Source organism: Neoarius graeffei, chromosome 2, assembly GCF_027579695.1.
Source record: "Neoarius graeffei isolate fNeoGra1 chromosome 2, fNeoGra1.pri, whole genome shotgun sequence".
In the NCBI taxonomy this organism is placed as follows: Eukaryota; Metazoa; Chordata; class Actinopteri; order Siluriformes; family Ariidae; genus Neoarius; species Neoarius graeffei.
The window spans coordinates 82,621,213-82,639,485 of record NC_083570.1 but is presented as its reverse complement, the minus strand read 5'-3'; the positions used below and the strand labels follow the sequence as shown (position 1 = coordinate 82,639,485).

Below are 18,273 nucleotides of genomic sequence, written 5' to 3'. Positions count from 1 at the left end.
ACAAAAATAACTATTCTGACCCTCTCTGGTACAACCAGACCATGCTAAACCCAGTATACCCCCAGTTGCTAGGGTATCTGCTGTTGCCATGGCAACGGTTTATGCAAATGAGCTGAATTTGCAAAAATGTACTACTAGTTCCCCCAAGGACATATCCTGAAAATTTGGTGTTTATATCTTGTCTCATTAAAAAAATACAACATTTCACCCCTTTTTGGCTCACCTGAGCATACCTGTTAATTAGCTAATTAACAGGTAATTAGGGTTATAAATCACCCCCGAGCAGGTAAGGCTTTGCAAAAATCTCACTAGATTATTCCCCAAAGTCCACCCTTTCAGGAAATGTATGGTTTGTCAATGATTCTCATGATATTTTATTAATTAAGAAATAAAACTTCTTCATGGGCAATAAAAATGCCCATTTAAATCCAGCATGATAAGGGTTAGTATGCCACCCTCACCTTTCATCCAGACTTGGGACTGGCCTGTGTGTGTCTTGTGGCTATTATATAAAGGTGTATTTAAAAAGTTCATTGTACTTCTATTTCTATAAGAATATCTACAGTGGTGAGAATTCAATATCTACAATGTTGAGAATATATGAGCCAAAGTTGAAACCATGACAAAAAAGGGAAATATGTCTCCATCACACAGGGTGGGTTACAGGCAAAGCTTATTCTATAAACAAGTTAGTTGCATGGTGAGGCAAAACTTAGCTTATTCTAAAATTTATACAAACAATTGTTAATGTAAAACAGTAATCAACAGCATGTGTTAAAGGAACAGAGAACAAGAACAAAGGAAATTTTTAAATGTAACTAAGAAATTGATAGAACAAGAAATGCAAACAATAAAAATATCAATGTAAACAAACAATAAAGATATAATGTTAGCAAAATATGAATGATCTTATTTTCATTAATTTCACCTTAAAATGCACCAGAATGCACAAATATGAATTGAAAAATCAAAATTTTCTGGTGGAGGGCCCCTGGACCCCCCTCTTTGTGCAAGCACCTGTGGTGCTTGCAGCGGCTGCCTGTGGCAGCTGTGATTCGGGTACCATGCGCATTCGGGCCACCACATTTTCCATTTGGGCCACTAACTTTTCAATTCCACTGACCCAATGGGCCACCAGTGGTAAATGCTTAATGTCTAGGCCTGCAATCTATGGCTCTTGAAAACTGCACTTAAGTAAATATTAACTTGGCACAGGGTAATAAAAAGACATTCTTTTCTTCACAGGCAACATTCTGCCAATCCAGTTTCTCAAAGATTAGTACCCAGATAAACAAAAGGTGTAAAGTAACAACATATTGCCAGCTGTCATTTAGATAAAAGTAACAATTAGAATTAAAGCCGCAAGCGGCCTCGACGGGCCCTCGCGCCAGCGGCCAAGGGGGGCGGGGGCATGCGTCCCCGCGAAATACCTTCCACAGCTTCTTCGGCAAGAGACATTACTCCCACAATGGCGACAAAGCACAGAATTGGACACAGAGTACACGGTGCGCTGAGATGTTGTCATGGACAGAACATTTTATGCCATGGCTTCCCAACCAAATTAATGTATTTACCTCATCAGTCACCAAGCTATAGCTACATAGGATTGTCTTCTGTTAGACATCTATTAGTCTGTATGTAACGCTACAACACTTGCTCCCGACTGCCTACCCATCCCCCACAAGTCATGTGTGTTTAAGGCAACCAAAAGAACATACTCCTGGTGCCTCATGATTGTAAACACCTCTCCTGCAACTGCTACAGCGCAATGAGCGCCCCCAGTGGTGAAAGTTCACCAAATTTGGTATACATGTCAAGGGACCTATGAAGAGTTATTGTGTCAAGTTTGATCAAGTTTGACAAATCAGAAGCCGAGATATAAATTGTTGCCTGAAAACAGCGCCCCCAGTGGCAAAAGTTCACAAAATTTGGGAGATATGTGAGGTGACCTGTTAAGAGTGTGCGTATCAAGTTTGATCAAGATTGAGTAAATAGAAGACGAGATATTGATTTTTGAAGAATAAATGTTTTGGTTTTTCCCATGTCAGTAGGTGGCGCTATGCTGTACATGAGCGATTACGAGTTGGAAAAATAAGTGTCTACAACAGCAACGTACTATCACAAGGTAGTGGCGTGAAGGAAAAGCATTATGGAATTATTTACCAAAAACCCGTTTTGGAGCAATTGCGTCTTCCAAAAACAGCGGCCCACATGGACGAAAATTCCCAAAATGTGGTATACATGACATGGGAGGTAGTAAGAGGGTGGCCGTGAAGTTTGACCAAATTTGAGGAAAGATTGGAATTTTTGCCCAAAAATAGCGCCCCCAGTGGCGAAATATCACAGAAATTGGGTAGCATGTCAGAAGCCCAATGAGTGATTTGCGTGTGAAGTATGAGCAGTTTTGAACAATCAGAAGATTTGTTATGAATTTTTAAGCATGTAAAATTTTGCATTGAAAATTGATTGACGTATAACTTCTGAACGGCTTATCCTACGTGAAACGTATTTAGGAACTTTTGTCAGCCATGTCTGTAGATGATGTCTATCAATTTTGGTGACATTCCTATGAACGGCCTAGGAGGAGTTGCGCCGTCTTCGTGGCCATGCATTTCGCACAAAAGTGAAATTACCTCACTTCCTGTTGGGCGTGGCTAATGCATTGGCATTACATTTTTGTCCGGCTTAGTGAGATACATATGCGTACCAAATGGCATGCCACTACTACAAACTACATGGCACCCCGGCACCTTTATGCGGGAGGCCAAAATCACAACGACTTAGGGGGCGCTAAAGAGGCCCTGAGGCCCGCCTGGATCTGGGCTTCTGGTTCTCAGTAGCGGTGGGAGTCTAAGAAAAAGGAGCCAAATTTCGTGCGTTGTCGACCATGGCAAGCGCCCCAATAAGGGTCTTGTAAAGAGTTTGCTTGCCAAGTTTGACAAATCAGAAGCTGCAATATCATTTTTGCCATAACCAGCACCCCCAGGGGCGAAAGTGCACAAAATTTGGCGTATATGTCAGGTGAGCTATGAAGAGTTTGGGTATGAAGTTTGATGACAATTGAGTAAATAGAAGATGAGACATAGATTTTTGAAGAATAAATTTTTTGGTTTTTCCCATGTCAGTAGGTGGCGCTATGCTGTACATGAGCGATTATGAGTTGGAAAAATAAGTGTCTACAACAGCAACGTACTATCACAAGGTAGTGGTGTGAAGGGAAAGCATTATGGAATTATTTACCAAAAACCCGTTTTGGAGCAATTGCGTCGGCCAAAAACAGCGCCCCCCATGGACGAAAATTCCCAAAATGTGGTATACATGACATGGGAGGTAGTAAGAGGGTGGCCGTGAAGTTTGACCAAATTTGAGGAAAGATTGGATTTTTTGCCCAAAAATAGCGCCCCCAGTGGCGAAATATCACAGAAATTGGGTAACATGTCAGAAGCCCAATGAGTGATTTGCATGTGAAGTATGAGCAGTTTTGAGCAATCAGAAGATTTGTTATGAATTTCTAAGCATGTAAAATTTTGCATCGAAAATTGATTGACGTATAACTTCTGAACGGTTTATCCTACGTGAAACGTATTTAGTAACTTTTGTCAGCCATGTCTGTAGATGATGTGTATCAATTTTGGTGACATTCCTATGAACGGTCTAGGAGGAGTTGCGCCGTCTTCGTGGCCATGCATTTCGCACAAAAGTGAAATTACCTCACTTCCTGTTGGGCGTGGCTAATGCATTGGCATTACATTTTTGTCCGGCTTAGTGAGATACATATGCGTACCAAATGGCATGCCACTACTACAAACTACACGGCACCCAGGCACCTTAATGCGGGAGGCCAAAATCACAACGACTTAGGGGGCGCTATAGAGGCCCTGAGCCCCGGCCAAGTTTGGGCCTTTGGTTCTGAGTAGCGGTGGCAATTCTCGGAACTGGTGCCAAATTTGGTGCGTTTTCGCCCATGGCAAGCGCCCCGAAAATGGCCCAACAGCGGAGAAAAATAAAGAAGAAGAAGAAGAAGAAGAAGAAGAAGACGGAAGAATAATAATAGTGAACTCTTACAAGAACAATAGGGCCTTCGCCCTATAGGGCTCGGGCCCTAACGAGATAACATGTAGGCAAGGGTGTAGGTTTGGTAATAACACTGGTGTGGACATAAACCCAATGCCAACCCCCAGTGGCGCCAACTTCAGGTCAACATTAGAGGGTCACAATATTTTTGCTCCATTGTGTTCCACCAAAAGAGTATCCATCATCTCTCCAAAGTCCAGACTTTTAAAATTTGAAGCTCAGAACTGTAGTAATTCATGAATAATAATAATATGCAATTCACCACCAATAAGCCAAACCTGCATGTCTTTGCACTATAGGGGAAACCAGCACACCCAGAGGAAACCCACACAGACACAGGGAGAACATGTAAACTCCATACAGAAAGACCACTCCAGCCACTGGGCTTGAACCCAGAACCTTCTTGCTGTGAGGCGACAGTAACCACTACACCACCGTGCTGCCCTATGGCCATAGTTTCATGTGACAATTCCACCGTGACCATGAGAACAGGTTGCGCTCTGTCATGTGAAAAACACAAGCTGCCTGTTTGAATTTGGAAACATTAAAAAAATATATAGGAAAATATAACCCTGTGGATATATTGTGTGTACACTGTATCCTGTTGTCTGTGAAGATTCTGTCATCCAGGTCATAGTAAACTGTGGGTGGTAAAAGAGAGCAACTGGACTTGCTTGAAGATTCTTGAAGACGTTTCACCTCTCATCCGAAAGGCTTCTTCAGTTCTGTCTGACTAATACCCCTTTTCCACCAAATCAGTTCCAGGGCTGGTTTGGGGCCAGTGCTGGTGCTGGTTCACAACTCGTTCAACTTACGAGCCAGCTGAGAACCAGTTTGCTTTTCCATAGCTCGCGGTGCTAAGGGAAGCCACGTCATTACATCGCTGTATATGTCAGTTACGTCGCTGTATACGTCAGTTACGTCGCTACGTTTGCATAAACCTTGGCACGAATATCGAAGCAAAAACAACGCGGAAGAAGCAGCAGCAGCAACAACAACAACAATAATAATAATGGATGACTTCGCGTTTGTACAGCTGCTGCTTCTCGTCGCTTAAAAATGGCGATCTTTCGTGGTCTTGTTATTGCTGTTGGTCTTAACAACTCCGCCCCCCCCGCTGACGTAAGCGGTTCTTTCCTCTGGCCCAGCAGAGAGTTGGTGCTAGCCTGGAACCGGTTTTTCTGGCCCCAGAGCCAGTTCTTTGTCAGTGGAAATAGAAAACCCGGTTACAAATTAAGCACTGGCCCTGAACCAGCTCTGGAACTGATTTGGTGGAAAAGGGGCATAATAGGGAGTATCAGGTATTTATCCTCTCATGGATGAAAACCAATCCTAAGGTGTCGTTGAGTCATCCTATTGGTGTAGGTCACTGGGGGCTGGGTGTGAACGGCCTAGAGAGTCGTTGGGGTGATCAATGGTTGTTGGTTCTCTCTGTCCTCCTGAGTCACTGAAAACAGCTGGGTTTTGGTGTGCATTCAAAGAAGCCATTTTTATCAACCTGGAACGACCATCACTGAACAGAGGTGGTGGTCTAAGGCCACATCCACACGACAACGGCAACGTGATGTTATTTAAAAAAAATATCGCCTCCAAATGGGCAACGATCAGTAGAAATCAGGTCCATATGGCAACGCAACGCTTGCTGAAAACGATGCAATACACATGCCACACCTCTAGGGGCGCTGTAAGACGGTCCCTTCGGACACACCAGAACAACCCATACGAAAAAGAACAGTAAAGAACTTATAAGAGTTTACCACTGTCTTAGTAGTAAATCCTTATAAATATAAATAAATATATATGCCATGTATGATTTACTCCTGAAAGTGGCCCATTTTGCATTTTCCTCATACAAATTTTTTATGAAAATCTAGTATGTATGAAGTGAACATTGTGCATGGTTTTTACAGATAATGTGTATGATGAATTACACCGTCTTTGTATGCTTCATGTAATGTTTGTAGTTTTAAATTATATTTTACAGTTTAAAATGTACATGCCTTTTATATGTAAATCCAACACAAACATATGTGGATTTACATATAAAAGGCATATACATTTTAAACTGTAAAATATAATTTAAAACTACAAACATTACATGAAGCATACAAAGACGGTGTAATTCATCATACACATTATCTGTAAAAACCATGCACAATGTTCACTTCATACATACTAGATTTTCATAAATTTGTATGAGGAAAATGCAAAATGGGCCACTTTCAGGAGTAAATCATACATGGCATATATATTTATTTATAAATCCTTATAAGGATTTATCCTTATATTTATAAGGATTTACTACTAAGACAGTGGTAAACTCTTATAAGTTCTTTACTGTTCTTTTTCGTATGGGAATAGAAGTAAGGACGCATGCGCATAAACTATTATGCGCGAGACTTCATATTAGCCACAAAGTCAGGAAAATCTGTTCGTAAAATTACATTATAATGACCAAATACAATGAAAAGTATTTTTCCAGTCTCACCTGTGAAAGGTAATCCCATGTGATCTCGTTTGGACGGTAAACCTGTTGGTACAGTTAAACGCAGCTAATCTTTATTCTCCGCTTTGACCTTTCCAATATGGCGGCGAGGATGACGTACGCGGAAGGCGGCGTCTTTAATGGTCCGGAATAAATTGAATACTACACGTTGATGGATTAATTTGCTGTTTCTCACCTGTGAAAGGTAATCCCATGTGATCTCCTTTGGACGGTAAACCTGTTGGTACAGTTAAACGCAGCTAATCTTTATTCTCCGCTTTGACCTTTCCAAAATGGCGACGAGGATGACGTACGCGGAAGGCGGCGTCTTTAATTGTCCGGAATAAATTGAATGATACACGTTGATGGATTAATTTGCTTTTCTACGCCCTTTTTTGAGGAATGTATTGTAGGACTTAAACCATCATCTGAAGAGGTGAGATCGCTCCTTTTTTCCCCTTATTTTTGCTGGCGGGATTGACTCTGCCCTAAGGGCTATTCTCTCTCTCTCTCACTTTGCACCAGGCATTACACAATAAATATTCACAGTGAAAATATTTTGTAAGCGCGTTTCATGAACCAAGTTATAGGCTTTCTTGACAACTCGCATCGCATCGCAATGAGATCATTGGCACTACTGGTGTTAAGAATCAGACCATTTTATAAATGAATATTTTGCTGTAGAGCTGCAGTGTTTGTACAATTGCATGTTTTTGCTTCACTATTACTGTCACTATTCTGCTTCTTGCATTACTACTGTGAACTAACACTGAACATAATAATAATATCCAAGCTCGTGTTTCACTCTCACTAGTGCTCTGTAAGGCTTTTTCCTGGTGATATTCGTTACACTTCTACCCGGCGTGAAGCACTCACAGTCATGTGGTTGTGACGTCATCGTAAACAAATCCGTTTTACTCATCCAGACGACTTCACAACGGCAACGTTGCCAGATCTTTCCACTCTGGAACCCGTTCTCAAAAAGATTGCGTTTTGGGCACCCAAAACGCCGGCGCCGTGTGGACGCCAGGCCTAAACAATAAGCAATTGTATCGGAGTCACCTGAATCCGTTGCCGTGTGGACAGGGCCTAAGGCTACATCCACACGACAACGGCAACGAGATGTTATTTAAAAATATATCACGTCCAAATGGGCAACAATCAGTAAAATATCAGGTCCATATGGCAACGCAACGCTTGCTGAAAACGATGCAATACACATGCCACACCTCTAGGGGCGCTGTAAGACGGTCCCTTCGGAGACACCAGAACAATAGAAGTAGTAACAACGCATGCGCATAAACTATTATGCGCGAGACTTCATATTAGCCACAAAGTCAGGAAAATCTGTTTGTAAAATTACATTATAATGACCAAATACAATGAAAAGTATTTTTCCAGTCTCACCTGTGAAAGGTAATCCCATGTGATCTCGTTTGAACAGAAAACCTGTTGGTACAGTTAAACGCAGCTAATCTTTATTCTCCGCTTTGACCTATCCAAAATGGCGGTGAGGATGACGTATGATTCTACGCGGAAGGCGGCGTCTTCAATGGTCCGGAATAAATTGAATGATACACGTTGATGGATTAATTTGTTGTTTCTCACCTGTGAAAGGTAATCCCATATGATCTCGTTTGGACGGTAAACCTGTTGGTACAGTTAAACGCAGCTAATCTTTATTCTCCGCTTTGACCTCTCCAATATGGCGGCGAGGATGACGTATAATTCTACGCGGAAGGCGACGTCTTTAATGGTCCGGAATAAATTGGATTAATTTGCTCCTCTACGCCCTTTTTGAAGAATGCATTGTCGGACTTAAATCAACATCTGAAGAGGTGAGATCGCTCCTTTTTTCCCCTATTTTTGCTGGCGGGATTGCACCATTACACAATAAATATTCACAGTGAAAATATTTTGTAAGCGCGTTTCATGAACCAAGTTATAGGATTTGTTGACAACTCGCATCGCAATGAGAAGATCATTGGCACTACTGGTGTTAAGAATCAGACCATTTCATAAATGAATATTTTGCTGTAGAGCTGCAGTGTTTGTACAATTGCATGTTTTTGCTTCACTATTACTGTCACTATTCTGCTTCTTGCATTACTACTGTGAACTAACACTGAACATAATAATAATAATAATAATAATAATAATAATATCCAAGCTCGTGTTTCACTCTCACTAGTGCTCTGTAAGGCTTTTTCCTGGTGATATTCGTTACACTTCTACCCGGCGTGAAGCACTCACAGTCATGTGGTTGTGACGTCATCGTAAACAAATCTGTTCTACTCATCCAGACGACTTCACAACGGCAACGTTGCCAGATCTTTCCACTCTGGAACCTGTTCTCAAAAAGATTGCGTTTTGGGCACCCAAAACGCCGGTGCCATGTGGACACCAGGCCTAAGGCCCTGTCCACACGGCAACGGATTCAGGTGAATCTGATAAAATTGTTTATCGTTTCGGCCTGGTGTCCACACGGCACCGGCGTTTTGGGTGCCCCAAAATGAAATCTTTTGAGAACAGGTTCCAGAGTGGAAAAATCTGGCAACGGCGCCGTTGCGAAGTCGTCTGGATGAGTAGAACGGATTTGTTTACGATGACGTCACAACCACATGCTTCACGCCGGGTAGAAGTGTAACGAACTCGATGCAAGTTGTCAACAAATCCTATAACTTGGTTCATGAAACGCGCTTACAAAATATTTTCACTGTAAATATTTATTGTGTAATGGTGCAAAGTGAGAGAGAGAGAGAGAGAGAGAGAGAGAGAGAGAGAGAGAGAATAGCCCTTAGGGCAGAGTCAATCCCGCCAGCAAAAATAGGGAAAAAAAGGAGCGATCTCACCTCTTCAGATGTTGGTTTAAGTCCTACAATACATTCCTCAAAAAGGGCGTAGAAGAACAAATTAATCCATCAACGTGTAGCATTCAACTTATTCCGTACCATTAAAGACGCCGCCTTCTGCGTAGAATCATACGTCATCCTCGCTGCCATATTGGATGGGGCAAAGTGGAGACTAAAGATGCCTCATTCATGTGCTGCGTTTAACTGTACCAACAGGTTTGCCGTCCAAACGAGATCACATGGGATTACCTTTCACAGGTGAGACTGGAAAAATGCTTTTCATTGTATTTGGTCATTATAACGTAATTTTACGAACAGATTTTTCTGACTTTGTGGCTAATATGAAGTCTCGCGCATAATAGTTTATGCGCATGCGTCCTTACTTCTTCTATTGTTCTGTGTCTCCGATGGGACCGTCTTACAGCGCACCTAGAGGTGTGGCATGTGTATTGCATCGTTTTCAGCAAGCGTTGCATTGCCATATGTACCTGATATTTTACTGATCCGTTGCCCATGTGGACGCGATATTTTTTTAATAAAATCTCGTTGCCGTTGTCGTGTGGATGTAGCCTTAGTCACGTGACCGGAAACTGTTTACACCGCCATGTTGGAGTGAAAACAAACCGGCTCGGTGCTTCACAACGTGTAACAGATCCATCAGGACTGCAACACTGAACATGGCGCAAAGCGAGAAGTCGAGTGGGATCGTTTCCCCAGCACTGTCAGATTTAGCGGAAAGTTATGATAGTACGCATAAGGCAAGATATGTGGAGAAAATGGTGATCGCTGGTCTCACAATCGATCCTTACTTGCTACTGGAGGCGATGTTTACTGCTTGTTTGGATGAAGCAATAGAGAACATTCCTGGTTTGGCATATCCAGATATATACCACTACCTGATAGACCGAACCTCAGACTATACACATGAAAAAATGAAGAGTTATAACAGTTTGCAAGCTTATAACTTATTTTCCCGGATTTGTCACGCATTTAAGAATGCGTGTCGAGGGACGAGGACCTGCACAGCAAGTATCCCCAGATGCCGAATCCAAAGTGCTTGTTATGGCAAAGGTAATTTAATCTTTTCAATTTTTGTTTCTAATAGAATCGGATTGATAAAAACTACCACTTATAATATTTTGATGTAGCGATTGTGAGTTGACTGACATCTGATCCTTTCAAATGCAATGCTAAAAGTTGTAACCTAGTTAATCACCACTTCGTGTCTGCACGTTTGATCCTGGACCTTGTTGAATCATGTAGGCCTTTGACTTTGTACGCTACATGCTGCTAAGCATTTCTAGAGCGTACATCCAAATGTGTTTCTTTATTCAACATGTGCTTAATAATTTGATACAATGTATGGATTGATTGTGCTTTCTTTCAATGATATAAAGACTTGTATACTATATGTTTTTGAGCAGAACTATGGGGGGGCGTCAAAACTATAGATTGCTTCTATAGATGAATTTTACATTTATCCTACATTATCCTCATTATCGAATGAGTAATGATTCATACCTCCGACAAAGTGTTCATTGCATATACGACTGGTCGCAGCTGGTCTCCAGTCGCTCCTGGCGTTGGATGAGTCGGCTCTCCATAATGCAGCAATCCATTTTTCACGGCAGTCGCGATTGGCCGGGAGTCTGTGAAAGGATAGTCCGGGTTTCTTTCCCCGATAATTCTGACACCCTACAGCGACACAATTTAGAACCATGGCACAGAATCTGGTTTACAAACGCGATCGAAAACTTGTTGTCTCCAGCACTGCCTTCTGACACGCTGAGTGATTGGTTTGTTTTCACTCCAACATGGCGGTTTAAACAAGTGGTAATTTATGCGTGACGTCAGCAAAGAAACCTCTATACCTGATACTCCTTATTAGTCAGACAGAACTGAAGAAGCCTTTCAGATGAGAGGTGAAACATCTTCAAGAATCTTCACCCATCTGCATGGGTTTTGGGCAGCACGGTGGTGTAGCGGTTAGCACTGTCGCCTCACAGCAAGAAGGTTCTGGGTTCAAGCCCAGCAGCCAGTGGGGGCCTTTCTGTGAGGAGTTTGCATGTTCTTCCCGTGTCTGCGTGGGTTTCCTCCGGGTGCTCCGGTTTCCCCCACAGTCCAAAGACATGCAGGTTAGGTTAACTGGTGACTCTAAATTGACCGTAGGTGTGAATGTGAGTGTGAATGGTTGTCTGTGTCTATGTGTCAGCCCTGTGATGACCTGGCGACTTGTCCAGGGTGTACCCCGCCTTTCGCCCGTAGTCAGCTGGGATAGGCTCCAGCTTGCCTGTGACCCTGTAGAACAGGATAAAGCGGCTAGAGATAATGAGATGAGATGAGAAGCACTGTTGAAAGATATCCCAGCACCTAGCAAGTATAGGGAGGGAAAGTAATCTCATTGCCCCCTACTGGATGCGTTCCAACCTCTATGGCAAAATGAATGGGAATATCTTTTTTAAAAATTACATTTCGGGTTACACTTCAAAGTTAAGACAATGGCTTGCATATGTTGTGCATGTCGGGCAGCTCTATTGATCCTGGTGATCATGCTTTATTTTTTCCACCGATTTGAATTGTTTTGAATGTTTTTTAATAAGCTGATCAAAGACTACACAGACCCGACGTCGCGTATGTGACATCACCGCAAGTCTAGCGCCTTTCCAAATCTGTAGCAGGTAGCAGCCAGCAAGTAGCCTATAGCGTGGTTGGTGGAGTATTTCTGTACCAATAAGAAATGCATCCCTCGTGGGGATAACCATTACAGATCAGGGCATGTACATTACCGTTCAAAAGTTTGGGGCCACCCAGACAATTTTGTGTTTTCCATGAAAAGTCACACTTTTATTGACCACCATAAGTTGTAAAATGAATAGAAAATATAGTCAAGACATTTTTCTGGCCATTTTGAGCATTTAATCGACCCCACAAATGTGATGCTCCAGAAACTCAATCTGCTCAAAGGAAGGTCAGTTTTATAGCTTCTCTAAAGAGCTCAACTGTTTTCAGCTGTGCTAACATGATTGTACAAGGGTTTTCTAATCATCCATTAGCCTTCTGGGGCAATGAGCAAACACATTGTACCATTAGAACACTGGCGTGATAGTTGCTGGAAATGGGCCTCTATACACCTATGGAGATATTGCACCAAAAACCAGACATTTGCAGCTAGAATAGTCATTTACCACATTAGCAATGTATAGAGTGGATTTCTGATTAGTTTAAAGTGATCTTCATTGAAAAGAACAGTGCTTTTCTTTCAAAAATAAGGACATTTCAAAGTGACCCCAAACTTTTGAACGGTAGTGTAGTCAACTGCCGCTATTCACAGGGAGAGCTGTCAGCACTCGTAAGGGCTAGTATGAAGAACAAAACTTATCAAGCCTACTACCGACGTAATATGAGCGACTCTGACTAGACAGTTTGGTTGTTGTCCGTTTCTGACAGGTTAGGCGCAATTTCGATCTTTTAAAAGACACCGAAATTTCACCTGATACTTTCACAGTTAGTAGATAATCCCAACATATACAACATGTTTTTTGGGGGTGTACAAGTTCCACGTCATAACTTTGTGGGATTTTTTAAAAAATCGGGTCTATGGGATTTTCAATAGTATGGCTCTCGGCTTAGGAACGCTACCACTAGGATCGCTGTGTTTCACTTTCCCTCCCTATCATGGGCGTAAAAATGCGTATGGACGGTATGGACGCCCATACCAATGTTTAGCTGAGTTTAAAATGTCCATGCCATTTTTGAATGGAGAAGCCACGATGCAGGAAACGCTGAATAAAAACACCAAACGCGGTATCGCTTCCAGCTGATTTTCAGTTGTGAACAGACCTCTCAAAAGATGGCTGACTATTGGTGGGGACAGGTAAAAAAGCTTTATGAAGCTTTGATTGGCCCACCTCCCGTTGCCTTGACGTTGCTATGGTTTTTTGTTGTCATTGGCTGTAAGCAGTAGCAAGCGGTAAAATCAGCATCCAGCTCGCTGCTACAGCAAAACAGCACACAGGCAGTGATGTCGGGCAATAAAAGAAAACGTAAGGAAGACATAAGACATTATTTTACCCAGTCAACGGTAAGCTATTCAAAACAAAATAGCCTTGTTAGAGAACCTCTTCAGACAGTGACGTTTTCTCTCTCTCTCTCTCTCACTCTCTCACACACACACACACACTAATAAATGCTTGTCGGTAATGCTAAATGTTTACTTATATTTACTTTTTTCTTGCTCATTGTTTGTATGTATATGCATATGTATATATGCATGTGTATATGCGTATGTATGTAACCTCTGCAATAAAATGTGAAAATGTAAAAATGTGAAACAATTGTCACTTAACCCTTTCAACTTAACGAATAAACATTTTTGCAAAATGCACTACAACTACCAAAGCTCTTCACACTTCTACCACCCATACCTACATTACTTCCAGATTCTGAAATTGCAGTAACTCAAAAGGAAGCACATGATGTTTCAAATGTGTGAAAATAGTAAAAGTTGTGTGAAAATGAAGCAGAAGCACAAAATTTTGATTGATTGTGTTGTTGTATTTTGGGTAGGTCATCCACTACAGCGAAATTCACAGCAACTTCAATGTCCACTTTCTCTGTGTGATAATGTATTGCCCGTATACATGCAGATGTTAGCCTAAGTCTAAGGGCGTATTCACACCTACGTTGTTTGGTCCGGACCAAACGACCAAACGACCCAAATTTCCCTTGGTCCGGACCTTTTGGGTTGGTCTGAATACAAACCACCGAACTCTGGTCCGGACCAAACAAGCGGACCGAGACCGAGCTGCAAGATTGGACTCGGTCCGGACCAAAGGAACCCTGGTGCGGACCTTTTGGAGGTGTGAAAGCAGACCAGACCTAATCTGACAGTTTTGCTTTTTTGTACCTCGGGAGCTTCCGTCGTTTGTCTAGCATTATGGAAAACAGAGTCTTGACACTCCACCGCAAAGTGCAAACACTGTCTCGGTTGTCAAGGGAACCTTACAACAGTCGTTCAGTCATTCAGACCAGTGGTAGGCTAGACTACAGAGTACAAAAAATGAGTAGGGGGCAAATGTGGGCCGAGGAAGAAACGCGTACCCTTGTGGATATATTGCCGCTTTTCCACTACCAACGCGGCTGAGTTGGGCTGAGCCGTGCCGTTCTGAGTCGAGCTGAGTGGGGCTGTTGGCGTTGCATTTTGACTACAATTGCGCTGAACCGTGCTGGCTGGAAGTGGGTGGACACATTGGGTGGAGTTAGCGAAAGTGGGTGGACGTCAGGTGATGTTGTTAGGCGGCGCAAACAGTGACATCAGTGACCTTTTAAGCGGTAGTCTCACGACCCGGAGAGTAAACAATAAACATGGAGGACATGGAGTCGTTAGTGTTGCTGGTCTTGGTGCTGTGGCTTGTTGTCACCGACAACGCCAACAGATACTGGCAAGAGCGTATAGATGAGGCGAGGCGCATAAGGCTTCATAATTCTCGTAATTCGTAATTCTCCTTCTTCCGGGTTTACGGTGTTTACAGATCCCAGCATGCTCGCGGGGCATGTGTGGGCGTGTGAGGACACTCCTCCTCACCAATCAGTGCACAGGGGAGTGTCTGCTCACGCCCCTAGCCTCACTCAGCTCGGTTTGGCTGAAGCGAGCTGAGTCGTGCTGTTCTTAGATAGTCGAAACGCGAGCTGTGTCGGGCTGAAGTGAGCTGAAGCGAGCTGAAGTGAGCTGAAAAAGGGTAGTGGAAAAGGGCCATATGGGCAGATGTCCACATATCTGAGCTTTTGGAGAGAACACACAAAAATGCCAACGTGTTTGCTGTATTCAGTGAGAAAATGAAGGGGTTCACGCGCTCCCCAGAACAATGTCAGCTAAAAGTGAAGAAACTCCGTCAGACCTACATTAAAATCAGGGACATTCTTTCAAAAAGTGGCAGTACTAGCGACTTGCGTGAAGAGCCAGAACTCTCACAACATGATGTGCGCTCATCAGCGCTATCCTCCGTGACTACTTTTGAACTTAACGCTTTGTGCGCGTGTCGTCTCTGACCAATAGCTGAACGACCTCAGGGTGCGTGGCTTTGTTGACAGATTTTGGTCTGCTTACTAAAATGTACAGTGTGAAAGCGAACCGCACCAAAATGAAAAAATAAAAAAAAACATTTGGTTCGGATCAAAGCAAGTGAACTATCGAACTATCCTGGTCTGAATACACCCTAAGACTAAAGGCCAATTTATGCTGACAACCCAGTCCTCGCAGACGGTGTCGCAGACAGTGTCTGCATAGCCCCCCCACCTTCGCAGACGCTCTGCGCGCACCTCCCAAAAATTGTGACCACCGCAGAAGCCTCGCAGACAGCGCCGCAGACAAGAGGGCTCTGATTGGTCCGCTGTACACGCACTTCCGCTTCTCTACTTTCCCGGTTTGGTTTGTTTTCACGACCGGCATTTTTAAAAACACGAGCGAAGATGGAGCAGCATGAAGAGCGGTTGATTGAGGAAGTACGTACATCTATACGACTCCAGTTCTAGTCATTATAAAAAAAAAAGTTCTAGTCATTATAAGTAACCGGAGGATAAACACTCCACTAACCACACCCACCAACTACTCCTAGCGACTTCGCGCCCCCTTGCGTTGTGCCGGTGAATAACATCGCGCACACCTATTATCCCCGCTCAACAATAAATTACAACTGTCTGCGAAAAGCTATCTGCGAAAGCCTTGTTGCACGAGCATGCAGAGGCCTTAAGTGTACCTGGTGCTAAAAATCAAAATAACACAAAGGAATGGACAACCAATCATTTGTACAGTGTAGGCCACATTTCGTGCGACAACCATGGCGCACTGGGGCGCTTGGCCAAATTATGTCCCCACCAATATCAACACCGTTTTTACGCCCTTGCTCCCTATAGAGTGCTTCTGTTTCACTTTGGTCAAGGTTATGAGATGTGAAGGAATCAGAAGTCGTATGAAGGACGCCAGTACTATTAAAAAAAAAGCACGTGTCTCACCCCGACCCCGCTCTCCCCAGCCCCCACTACCGCGTGCGCGCACACGTGTGCGTGCACGCGCCTTCGTGCGTTCCTGGGTCACGTGACATACCAGGTCTACTGGAAACTAGGCCAAAGGTCGCCGCGGTGTAGCGCGTGGAAACCGCGGGAGCGCTGTATTCGCTTTCATCCCATCCGAAATAGCAAACGTTACATAAACACGTGACATTGACAATAACGCACGCTTATATCTACCTCATAACTCTCTACATGTGTGTCTTTTTAGGTTTTGTCTCTTCTTAGAGAGTAAGCAAGTCATAAATACCCGCGTTGCTTAGTAACGCTACAGTCTGAACTCATCCAGGCTGTTTAAATGGAAAAAGAGGAAACTGGAGTTCAAACACAAAGCTGTTAAACACTTTAGGAAATACTGAATACTCACAGGGATCTTTTTATTTCCTAGAACACCGCAATATGCACTTGACATGGGTTTAATGTCCGCACAGGATCATACAGATATAATGTGATTTATAGATCTAACTGACCTCTGATTGGGATTAAATCCAAACTCAGACTGACCTGCTGTGTGTGTGTGTGTTTGTGGTAGTCGTGTTGACAAAACAATAACAATGTCACCGCCTGCAGGACCCGGAACCTGCACACTGATGCAGATTCAGATTCAGAATATTTATTGTCATTGTCACAAAAAAGAACAACGAAATTTCGTTTGGAGCATCCATACAGCAGAGTTGATAAAGTGCAAACCCATAAATAAATAAATAAATAAATAAGTACAACAGCACATTAATGCCAATGTCATATATTTACATAATAACAAATAACATGACATAACTGCAGCAACTGATATGCATTTCCCTGGCTATATTAAAATACAACCTTGATGACTAGTAATATAGCTTACTGTCGCTTTTAAACGTCATAAAATATGCTAAAAGTGTCCTTATGGGACTGAACTGGCTGAATAAGAGACGTTGTTGCTCTGAGCCGTGAACTTTAACCCACTTTCTGTACCGGAACCTGAACCACACTTCAGTTTACACTACATTACACTGCACTGCACTGCACTGCACTGTGTCCTTGTTTTATTAGAAAATCATCAGTAATCTCACCTTTCCTGTGCTCTGCTGCAGTGTCTGTCTCGGGATCAGGACTCGGCACAGTCTCGCACTTTTATTCCAACACACTGATGAATGAAAGTGGAGTACAGCAGAAGGGACCGCCCACTCGCCTACGTCACATAATTTCCCTATAATGTTGTGTTCAGCAATATAATCAGGAACACACAAACTCATTATTTCTACAGTCCAAATTACTAAAATTTACAGACATCGTGGATTATCAAACAGCTCAAATAATGTTCAAAGCTAAAAATAATCTACAGTGGTGCTTGAAAGTTTGTGAACCCTTTAGAATTTTCTATATTTCTGCATAAATATGACCTAAAACGTCATCAGATTTTCACACAAGTCCTAAAAGTAGATAAAGAGAACCCAGTTAAACAAATGAGACAAAAATATTATACTTGGTCATTTTTTAATTGAGGAAAATCATCCAATATTACATATCTGTGAGTGGCAAAAGTATGTGAACCTCTAGGATTAGCAGTTAATTTGAAGGTGAAATTAGAGTCAGGTGTTTTCAATCAATGGGATGACAATCAGGTGTGAGTGGGCGCCCTGTTTTATTTAAAGAACTGGGATCTATCAAAGTCTGATCTTCACAACACATGTTTGTGGAAGTGTATCATGGCACGAACAAAGGAGATTTCTGAGGATCTTAGAAAAAGCATTGTTGGTGCTCATCTGGCTGGAAAAAGGTTACAAAACCATCTCTAAAGAGTTTGGACTCCAC

The 18,273-nt window shown here is 42.7% G+C and overlaps 1 protein-coding gene across 2 annotated transcripts in view; it reads right to left on the bottom strand.

The window, feature by feature from the left end:
• Positions 1 to 17,633, bottom strand: part of cpt1ab (carnitine palmitoyltransferase 1Ab (liver)) — an 85,886-nt gene extending 68,253 nt beyond the window's left edge. For both annotated transcript variants that reach the window (XM_060915072.1, XM_060915073.1), the window contains exon 1: positions 17,532 to 17,633. The gene's annotated coding sequence lies outside the window, so the exon portion shown is untranslated. The remainder of the gene's footprint in view (positions 1 to 17,531) is intronic.
• Between the last annotated feature and the right edge of the window lie 640 nt (positions 17,634 to 18,273).